General features: G+C 36.2%; 1 protein-coding gene across 2 annotated transcripts in view; it reads right to left on the reverse strand.

Moving 5' to 3' along the window:
• The window catches only part of ank2a (ankyrin 2a, neuronal), a 79,121-nt gene that overhangs the window by 60,749 nt on the left and 6,059 nt on the right, over positions 1 to 12,313 (reverse strand). The gene's annotated exons all lie outside the window — the stretch shown is intronic.

Genomic DNA, 12,313 nt, shown 5'->3' on the forward strand with positions numbered 1-12,313 from the left:
ACAAAGAGCATGACAAACAGCTGCTCTACAGGGACACCTGTGGCACATTGCGTGCTCCTCGGAGCTGGGGAGGAGTTTGGGGAAGACCACAGCAGTGGCCGTCAGGGGAGAGCAAGAAACACTTGAATACACTGGGGAAAAAGCAATGCAAGCCACATATTCAAATCCACCTGGAGGGGAATGGTACGCTCCGACACTCAGCTCCTGAAGTCACACACCCAACCTGGTGAGGTGGTGTGGCATTGTGGTAAATGTCCAGGGCTGATGATCAGAGGGTCAGTGACAGCAAGGAGCCAGGCATTTGGCATCATCAATGTGCCATTAAGAAATGCACTTAATCTGTAGGATGCTGCAGGGGGATTGTATAAATCCCATTGGATCTCAAGGGGTCTGTGAAATGACTACAGCAGATGCTATGAGGAAAGAAATCTATAATGGTCACTATAAGGTCACTATTCCTTAGTAAGGATCTCCCTCTGACTCTCGGAGACAGTATAGTCTCAAAATAACTACACTATGGGTCGTTGTTGTTTTTGTTTTTTTTATTCAGCAAGGATGCATTCAATTGCTCTAAAGTGACAGTATAGATATTTATAGTGTTACAAAAGATTCTTTTCAACATTGTTAATAATAAGAAATGTTTCTTGAGCACCAAATCAGTATATTAGAATGATTTCTGAAGGATCATGTGACACTGAAGACTAGATTAATGGCTGCTGAAAATTCAGCTTTGCCATAGCAGAATTAAATTACATTTTAAAATATATTAAAATAGAAAAAGTCAATTTTTAAACTATAATAATATTTCTTAGCATTGTTTATTTTTAAAGGGGTCATATAATGGTACATGCACTTTTACAAGTTGATTGTACTGAAATGTGTGTTGGCAGTGCCTGTACACAACCATCATAAAATGATAAAAATCCATCCAGTGGTTTTTTTAAAATATTCTTATATGTTTTCCCCCATCTCAAATCAAGCCGTTCGATTTTGTGACGTCACAAAATCGACGCCCCTCCCACAATTGTTGATTGACAGCAGCGTTTCAACACAGACCTGTCAATCATAGTCCGCACGGACCGGCGCGGCCATTGTTGATACACTGGAGCACTGTCTATGAGCAGAATGGCGTCTAAGCGATTGTGGTGTTCTGTTCTTGGGTGTAATAAGGAACACAGCAGTCATTTTGATGTTCCTAAATCCAAACTGCTGAAGACGCAGTGGCTGAGTTTGTTTTCGAAGGGAATATTCCCCACGATCAACATCAATGCTTTCATGTTTGCGTGAATCATTTCACACACCAGACTGCTTTACAAACGAGGTCAATATAAAGCTGGTTTTGCTAAGAAGCTGCTCCTGAAAAAAGGATCGTACCAACTATTCGTGTTCCTGCTGCACCTCCAGAAGAACTGAAGTGAGTGTAACGTTTTATTAACCTTTATATTAATATTTATATTAATCTTTGCAAATCGCTTGCTGCACACTTCACGATGAATGCAGCTGTTTACACTCAGGGTACATTACAGCATGTTTTCTATGTACGACGTTCTCAATATAATTCATAATCCCATGTTTATAATGAACAACGCGTTATGGTTATTGTGTTATTGTGTTACGGTGTACGCACAGAACAGAGGGGCGGGGTGAGCAAAGCTCATTATCATTTAAAGACACATGCACTTAAACGGCGTGCTGAAAACAGAGCTGTTTTTGACCAGGTAAAATGAGTGTTTTCTTACAATACTAATGAGAATTTTTAATTAAAGTATATTACAAACTTTAATTTAGACCCTAAAGAATCATATTAGCTTGGACAAAAATGCCATTATATGACCCCTTTAAAGGTGTGGTTGACAATGATTTCACTTTTCTAACTTTAGTTAGTGTGTAATGTTGCTGTTTGAGCAAATACAACATCTGCAAAGTTACAATGCTCAAAGTTCAAAGCAAAGGAAGATATTTGCTTTTAAAGAAATCGTTTTTTTAGGACTACAACAAACGGCTGGTAGGGACTACATGACTACACAACATTCCTCCCAGGTAAGTGACATCACTAACCCTAAAATTTACATAAACCCTGCCCCCGGGAACACGCAGTCCATGTTGAGAAGAGGAAGAGTAGTTGCTGTCGAGCACATTTGTGAGTGCAGCTCAAGCTGTCGCATCCGTCTTTTCACATGCAAATACTTAACACAAATGCAATAGAATGTTACTCTGTAGGCATCTTACAACAGTTGCCACACCAGCGATTTTATAGATTATCATGACAGAATATGCTAATCAAAGACTTGAAGATAGTTAACTCCCCATCAGCAACATAAATTCATCAACTAGCCATTCAGAAACGTCCTGTTGCATTCTACATGTTGTCACTTCTTCTTGAGTCTCTACATCATTGTCCGATTCCAGTTTAAACATAAAAGGCAGAACAGTTTCTGACATTTTAGTGCTTGTCTGTGTGAGGTAATCGGAGCTGCTAACACACACAAGCTCTTGAAGCTCCACCCTCTGTGCGGGAACATTTGCATTTAAAGGGACACACACAAAACAACGCGTTTTTTTTACTGACCCTCAAAAAGGGACAATTTTAACATGCTGTAAAAAAATTATCTGTTGGGTATTTTGAGCATAAACTTTGCGCATAAACATACGCACTCTGGGGACAACAGAGACTTATTTTACATATTGTGAAAAGGGGCATTATACCACCCCTTTAAGGAAAATCTGCAAATTTTTCTTAACTATTCTCTGTATTTGCAAAATAAAACAGCATATTTTGGATCAATAAAGATCTTCCTCAGACACCTTTATTGTTCGAAACATTGCTGTTTTATTTCACAAATAAAGGGTAGGCTATAGTTAGTTTGTGGATTTTCCTTTGTTTTGATCCTGCACCTGCAAGAGATCATACACAGGGGACATATTTCCCCCCTCTTTTCCTGTATTTTTGATCTATAAATGCAGCTTTGGTGATCATAAGAGACTTCTTTTTTAAAAACATTAATAAACTTTTAGTGTTAATCCTATTCACAAAGCATAACCTAATTAACATTCTTTATATATATATATATCGCAATATATATTGCATGTATATTCATTGCATTTGTTAATGTTGTAGTGTGTATTTTAATCATGTTTTGAATGTGTGAAGTGTATTGTGAATTGAGTATATATATATATATATATATATATATATATATATAATGCATGTATTATTAAATAGTGGAATATTGCATTCATATTTTTAAATATATTAATCAAAGCATTTATTAGTACATTTATTTATTATTTATTGTTGAATTTGCATTTGCTTTTTTGTGAACTGACTTGGATATGCAAATGTTTTGAGACTTTCTTCCTAGTAAACAAAAATATTTTAATAGTATATCTATCCAATCGAATGTGACATTTTCAACTCTATAGGCTGCATTTGAACGCGCCCTGTTTCACTTTATCTCACTTTATCTCTACATTAACTTACATGTAAGTTTTCAATAGTTAGTGTTAGTGAGTAATATTAAGTTAGTGAGGACATTATCAGAAATTTGGTCCTTACAAGTATAGACAATCATCACTGAGACTAGCACATGCACACATATCACTCCAAACCGTAACACTGCATGCGCATTTGTTTAATGAATGGAGTTTGACAGAGCTCAGTCTCAGTAAAAATACTTCTACACCACCTTTTGGCCTCCAAAAGTAACTACACCTCAGTGAATTAGACATCAGCACACTGACACCTGGTGGTTAAACTGCACAATATAGTGGTCATCTAGAAGATACATACAGTAAGAAGACAAACTATAATACAATGCTGAACCTAAGATCTCTGAAAATGTACCACAGTATGTGAATAGTAACCATAGTTACGGTGGTATTTGTTGACCAAGAACAGGTGTAACGCATTGGTGACACACTACCGTAATTAGATCAATATAACAATGGTTTCTATAGGACAAACTATAACATTTGTTATAGAAGAGTATTTTGCAAATGTATGAACTGTCAACTGTCTTGTTTTTGACAATCTGTAGAAATATCTAACAAAAAAAAAATCTAAAACACACTTTAGATTAGGGTCCAATTCTCACTATTAACTAACTATTAATTATGACATTTGCCTAAATAAACTCCTAATTACTGCTTATTAATATATCAAGGTTGTTAAGTTTAGGTACTGGGTAGGAATTGGATTATGGGATGTAGAATAAGGTAATGTAGAATAAGGCATTGATATGTGCTTTATAAATAATACACAGCCAATATCCTAGTAATATGCATGCTGATATAAGCAACTAGTCAATAGTGAGAATTGGACCCTAAACTAAAGTGGTACCCAAAAAACGAACTAAAAAACTCACAATAAAAAATAATAATAAAATGTATAAATTAAAAAAAAAAATGTATTACCTTAGACCACTTTGATTTTACTCGTCAGTATTAGTCCCGATTTGTGTGTGTGTGTGTGTGCGCGTTTGATTTATATTACATTGTGGGAACCAAATGTCCCCACAAGGATAGTAAAACCTGAGATCACCTCCATTGTGCGGTCCCCACGAGGGAAATGGGTTAATAAACATACTAAATGATATATTTTTGAAAATATAAAAATGCAGAAAGTTTTCTGTGATGGGTAGGTTTAGGGGTAGGGTTAGTGTAACGAGATAGAATATACAGTTTGTACAGTATAAAAACCATTAAGTCTATGGAGAGTCCCCACAAAGATAGTGAACCAGACGTGTGTGTGTGTGTGTGTGTGTGTGTGTGTGTGTGTGTGTGTGTGTGTGTGTGTGTGTGTGTGTGTGTGTGTGTGTGTGTGTGTGTGTGTGTGTGTGTGTGTGTGTGTGTGTGTGTGTGCGTGTGCGTGTTTCCCCAGATACACAAGCCCAATTTCCTACCCTATTCATGGAAAGTGCCATCCCACCACCTTTACAGATTATTTAATATGATTTGAAAACATTTCCTTTACTACAGATGGTGTTACAATCCAGTAAGGGATTCTCTTCTTTAACAAGATGAATCGTGCTGCATCTCATGTTATTTATTCATGTGTAAAAGCAACAGACTGAACAGATGCAGAAAAAAAAAATCTATGAAGCTGAAAGCATTGATCCTTTATGACAACTGATAGTCTCCAGAGCAGAGGAAGAGCTGTGTAACATGAACATAGACACAAAAACAGTAAAAGCAGGGCAAAAAGGGAAGATCAATCAAGTTCCTTCAACCTGCTTGTTGGTTTTCGCCTATGGTTAGACAAAGTCAATCAGATCAATAAGCTATTTCAGTGTTAAATAATCAACATAGCCTACTAAGTCTGAAACAAAAGTTTCTGCTACAAAATGCTATGAGAATTGTGAGTGGTTGCCAGGATGTTGCCATGCTGTTGCTGTTGACTTCCTAAGCCGGACTTTGTGATGAAGCAGATAAGGATCAGGCTGTAAACATGTTGTAAAACACCACACAGCAAGAAAGATGTTTGACATATGGTTATTTGAGCTCGAACAGGTCTTGTAGTGCTGATAAATGGACAAGACGAGGACAGAATCGATACAGTGATAAACATGAGCAGTGTATGCTGAGGCGCCAGGTCTCAAATATCCATGCGGAGAGAGCAATGCTTCCAGGGGACTACAGGTTATCATCATCTCCACACTTATTGAACATCATTACCCAGGATGCTTATGTTTCACCCATCACAGCTGCTAAGGATGGCAAATAGTGCTGTGTCAGGGGCCTGCACTAAAACAATGAGAGCTTTTTGCATGTGTGTAATAGTAATTTCACAGCTGCTTTTTTTATCTAAAGTGACTTAGAGTAACTTTATACAAGGACAATATATCAACAATGTATTTGTAGTGGTAACTAGCATTGTAATGACAACCTGAGAAGTCTGGATGTAACTGTGCGGTAAATATCTCCACTCAAATCTTAAATATAAGAGAAGTTTATGGGTGTATAGTGTGTGCTGATGTAGGCAATGCATATGATCTCATAGCTGAGTCTATACTTTTCAACTTACATCATCTGTAACCTAATCGGTCTTGAAACTCTTATAGTGTTTGTTATTAAGCCATTAGTCAACACATCGATCTTTCATAAAAGCTCACTCACAGTCAACCCTCAATCCAGTTTCTTTACACAAATCCATCATTCTAATGCACTAGATGTACAGAAGCAGGAGAAATGCAGCAATATAGAATTTTTGGCTGATACGATAGTTAAATAACCAATATATATAATATTTTAAACTGTAATAATATTTTGCTAGCCTGGATGCCAGCCGAACTTAGCCCTGCCCACAACATTTTTAGGTCGGGAAGTTCGTATTCTGACTAGAGTCTGAGTATGACGACGTCAGGCTAATATTTCGCTATATATTGACAATGAAAACTAGCATAAAGCAAATATATACTATTTATAAGCCTTAATATTATCAGCTTTCAACAAAATCAAAACAACGGAGAAAAAAAAACAGCAGTCACAAATATGTCTTAAATCCCATTGTTATCCCACAGAGCCACTTAGAATTTCTGAAAAAGCCTCAAAACTTACTGAGCCATCATAAGCACACTTCCAATGTCTGAAACTGTAGCCAACCAATTATGTTGCCAAAATCAGAGACAGCTAATTTATAGACAAATATACTTTTATAATGCAATCCACAGTGCTTTGAAACTAGCTCAACCCTCAAAAAATATCCAATATGGTTTGTCATTTTAATTCAGTAGGCTCCTATTTTCCCAGTATTTATCTCATCAGTTCTCTTATCTTATATTTTCAGTTGTGTTGTATGTGTGTTTATTGATTAATTGCTTTATTTCTGCTTTTTAGTGTTATCACCTTTTTAAAAAATAAATTGTTGTAGATGCATCCCACTGCTCCCACTTTTCTTCCCATTAACTACAGCCCATATTAGACATGAAGGCAACCACCCTGTTCTTTCCTTCCTTACATACACAGGCCTGTAAAAATTCCCATTTCTAGAGAATTTGCTTTACATTTCTTCATTACATGACCAAGACACTGGTCGAAAACCTCTCTCAACCTCTCTGTAGCTCAAACTTGCGACGCCAAGGTCATGGGTTCGATTCCCAGGGAAAGCAAGAACTGATAAGAATGTAAATGTGTATCTTGAAATGCAATGGAAGTTGCTTTGGATAAAAGTGTCTGCCAAATGCATAAATGTAAAATGTCAAGCTTTCAAATGTCACTCTAGAAATAAATGGATCAATTATCACAGACTGTTTATATCAGTAGAGACCACACCCAAACACACACTGACAAATGCAGAGAGAGAGAGAGAGAGAGAGAGAGAGAGAGAGAGAGAGAGAGAGAGAGAGAGAGAGAGAGATCCATAAAAATGAGAGAAACAAGAAAGTGAGAAAACAGACAAGATGCACTCCAGTAGATGCAATTTGAAAATACAATATCCACCCTACCACTAACAAATTTGTCTTTTTTTGTGGCAATACCATGTCTTTTTGTGCAAGCCAAAATATGTACGTTTATATGCACTCATTTTCATCAAACTGAATGAATCCAATCTTATTTCAGATTCTTAAAGTTCTATGAACCCTGAACATTGCAATCTGATTTACATGTGCATTATATGTATTATGAACACAACCTCAGTGCATGTGCAGCGTGTCCAGTGGATGCATTCGAACAATCACAATCACTAGATCTATTGTGAGTATAATTGTCATATAAAGGATGAAACTAAGAATAGGTCTGTTCATAGGACGTAAAGCATGTTTAAATATACACATCATGGTGCTGTGCAAGGTATTTTTTAATCCAATAGAGAAGATAGTTGGATTCAAGCATTTACATGGTTAATATGTTTCCCTATTGATCGGATTGTTTCTGGTCTATATTACCACCCCTTCCGATACAATTGAAATTTCACTCGGATTGAGCTCAATTGGATTGATTTGAGCCATCAGTCTGATTGCTGATATTAATATTATACATCCCTGTGCCCCAAACATTGAATATATCTATATATGAACTGTTTTCCAACAATTTTTCTCTTTGATAGCTTGCTTGCACCCACATACCAAAATAAAGGAGCTATGATAAACCATGACTTTGTTATCTACACAAACAAACAGAATACAGTGCATGATGATCCATTCACTCACTGCTTTAATGTACGAATCATCTTACATTAAATCAGAGTGCCTGCAAGAAAAGAAACCCATTTACAGAAATCAAATAGCACTAAGCCTGGTGACTCTGATTCCAGAAGCTTCTTATTCCTCGCCCAGCTCATTTGATTCTGCATGTACTCTAAAGGTGAAAAGGACACGTGCGATAAAAATAAGTGCGGCTAGAAGATGAAACTGAATGCACTCTAATTCGTTTTGAAGTGTGGTGGCTATAGTTTCTGGTTAGGGCCTCTATTTAGCTCTATTTATCAGGTGCTTCTTCTTAGCCAGAATAAGCTACAAAGTGGACCAGAATTTATGCAGAGAGCCAAAAGTCTGGATAAATGTCACTAATGTCTTAATGACCACATCAGATCAGTTCAGTAAGAATCTGTTAACACTAGGTATCTCTTTAGCTCTGAAATACGATGAGATGAATATAGGCTGTCCGCAAGAAGGCCGTATCAGTTTAGCACTTGTTTTGCATGACTATTTCTTATAACAGTGCATTTCAGGGATGTATTTCACAAAAACATTGTAAGGATACTGTCGTTCAAAAGTTTGGGGTCCGATTTGCTGTGAGATTTTTTTTTTTATATGAAACAAAAAATGAAACTTATGCTCAGCAAGTTTTTAGTCACATGAAATCATTCTAATATGCTGGTTTGGTGCCCAATAACATTTTATTTTCAGGGTTCTTTGATTTGAATTGAAAGTCCACAAGAACAGCATTTATTTGAAAAAAAAATTTGTAACAAATGTAAAAATATTACTGACCCCAAACTTTTGCACAATACTTTATATCATGGAGACTATTGGTGTCAACTGTTTCTATGATCTGCTTACAATGCTTTTAGGAAATGCACCCAACAACAGAAAACTAAAATTTGGTCAAATTCAATAAAGTCTGGAAAAAATTCTGCCCTCTTAATATGCTCGAAGTCCTCCATGGGTATCAAAACAATAATTTTAATTTTATTTTGAATGCTAATATTGTCTCAATCAAGTTTTTATACAGCAAAAAATTGCAGCTTTATCATGACTGGTATTTGGATACTATCAAAAATTACACTAATGTATCAAGATTTTAAATGACTGAATCTTTTCCCGCACACTCTCATAATATGATTTGGATGCAGAGGAAATGTTCTGCAGTCCTGTGAGGCGGTTACTAAAACATCAGATCTATTGTACGGTAGAAAGAGCCGCTCCCTAAAAGAACTGATTAATAATGAATCGTGTGACTTCAAATTACATGCTTTGCCAACTTAATCCTGCCAGATAATGACTAATAATAACTTCAGCATCAATGAAGGATGCGCCTGAGAGTTTTGAGAGGAAAATGGAAAAAGTGAAGGTGGATTTTGAAGGATTAAGAAAAAGAAACTGAGAGGGAGAGGGATATAAAGAGAGGACGGATCAATAGAAGTATGCAGACAGCGAACAGGACAGCAATCACATCAGAGCATCAGCAAGCCTCCGTAAACACACTCTACTCAATTAGCTCTCTGGGAAGGGCAGGCTATTGTGCATGCGTGTGTGTGTGTGATGAGCCATTCTGTACCTCTCCTTACAGATGCTTTCAAGAACCATGTAGCACAAGACCTTGGCAGACATGCAAGTTTTGGGATGCTTTCCATCTGTTAAAGTGAATGAGGAGTGCTGGATCTGTATTTGGCTTTAAATGTGCACTGAGTATTTTCATCAATCTCTACTTTTTCAGGAGAACTGACATAAAGACTGAAGCACTGTGTCTACCCACTAAGCATCATTCCAAGGGCATGGAAACCATTACTTCTCAAGGATGTGTATCCACCACATCTTTCAAATTGTTCCTAATCCATCCACCCATCTGTTTTTGACCTGTCCTCGGGCCATCATTGATCCATTTTCCATTCCTACGGGAAGTCCTGATTGGTTTTTCATTAATATTTTAAAGTATGAGATGCATTTCCCATACTCCCACCCTCACCCCTTAAAAAATAACCAATCAAGTGATTTAAGGCAAAGCATTACAGGCAATTTGTTTTGTTTTGTTTTTCCAGGAACTGGTCAATTTTGAGATCTTGTGCTAATTTAGCGAAGACTAGTGGAAAGAAAACACCAAAAATATACATTTAAAAACCAGTAAAAAAAACTTATTTCTATCGTCAACAAAATAAAATGGCTTTATCCAATGTTCAGAGTTCTGTAATGGAAATGTATACACATTAGTGCATATTTAATTACATAATACATGGTTTGAATATTTGAAAATTTCAGAAACCTTGTAATACTAAACAATTGCCGTAATGTGACGAAATTGTGATATCTATTAGTTAAATTACTATTAGTAATATCCACCCTGTTTACCATCTGTAGCGTCATGCTGAAAAATAAACCATCCAGACCTGCTGATTTAATACATTTTTTGCTCAAATTCGCTTCTCATTTTTCAGTACATTAGCACACCAAATTCAGATAAACAAAATCTAAATCTTCTATCTTGGCTATTATTTGTCAGGCATTAATATCTATATAAATATGTAAAAATGCCTTCATATCTTGCATACCTGACATGAACTTTTTCACTTTACAAAATGTTAAGTTTGTTAACATTTGGTCTCATGAACTAACAATGAACAACCATTTTGTTTACAGTCAGTTTAGAAATTTACAGTTGCTCATTGTTAATTTGAAATACATTCATGTTCATTTATACAGCTTGAATTGTTAAAAAAAAAAAGAACAAAAAAAATTAAGCAAGATTTATAAATGTTGTAAAAGCAAAGTGGATCTCTGAGGAAAAATAATGTAAATGCCTTGGATTCCCTTGTGAATTGTTTAAAGGAGGTTAAAGCCTGGATGTCGGTGAACTTTTAAAATTTTAATGAGAGTAAAACAGAGCTCGTCTGGTTTAGGGGTCCTGCTCTGCCTGAACTGTCAAATTTAGGTCAGCTGAACCCTTTTTGTAAACCTGTGGTCAAGGGGTACTGTTTACCAGTACCTTAAAATTCAATAAACAGATAAACTCAGTCGTTAAATCATGTTTTTTTTTCATTTACTACTGTTGGCTAAGGTTAAACCTTTTCTTTCTTCCAATGATTGTGAGAAGGTGATCCATGCTTTTGTGTTTGCGAGGCTAGACTATTGCAACTCCTTATATGTGTGTGTCTGCCAAACAGCATTAAACCGATTGTAATTAGTCTCTAACAATAAACATTTTTAAAAGACATCTGAAGGAACATCTTTGTCTAACTTTTGAGTCTGCAGTGTGTTGAGGCATTGGTTTTGTTAGCAGTTTTTAGGCGTCCTGTCTGTGTTATAATGTTGCTATTTTTCTTTTATTAGCAATCATTTTACAATTGTACAGCACTTTGGTCAACGCTCTGTTATAATAGTGCTTTATAAATAAACTGAACTGAAACTCTGAGCTGGTGTGAGTGAGTGGAGGCGGGGCTAATTTGTATCATTTAGTATAAATGAGGCAACCTAATGATTGACTACAGTGGGACTTTAACATATAGAAACTTTTTGTAAAGTGTTACTAAATAATCTTTAAAATATACAACTATCCAATGTACTCTAACTCTAATATGAATAATTGGAAAAAAAATAATTAGAAAAAGGCTGCTTGAAGTAGTTTTAAAGTAATTGTATAAAGTCAGTTTAATGTAATTTAAGTTGCAATGACTTAAACATCCAAGTTATTTGTACTTTATTTAAGGCAGCAACTTTTTCTTTACAGTGCATAAAGGAGGCTGAGCATGTTGCACTATAATCTTGTAATAGCTATGATTATGTTAAAATTCAGTGGTACCAAGAAATGGCAAACTACCATATGGCCTTCATCAACATTTACAGCTTTTGTGCAAACTTTCGTACGTGGGCAGTGAGGATAATGGATGATCACGGTCAATAATGATGATCATTAAAGTTTTAAGTTGTGTATAGACAGTGCTGGACAGCGAGGTTGCTATGGAAACAGTCCTTAGAGGGCAGGCCTGGCACCCACTACCCACAATGCACCAGCGTGCAGCTGTATAATGCAATATTCCTTCTGCTCCATTACAGTCTCCTTCCTGTACATCACATCATACTTCCCCCACAGGGAGGAGAGAGAGAGACTGAGTGAGTTATGGACAATCAGAGGACAAGAGAGAAAAGACTAACTGAAACAG

This window comes from Squalius cephalus (genome assembly GCF_949319135.1).
Source record: "Squalius cephalus genome assembly, chromosome: 2".
Taxonomy (NCBI): Eukaryota; Metazoa; Chordata; class Actinopteri; order Cypriniformes; family Leuciscidae; genus Squalius; species Squalius cephalus.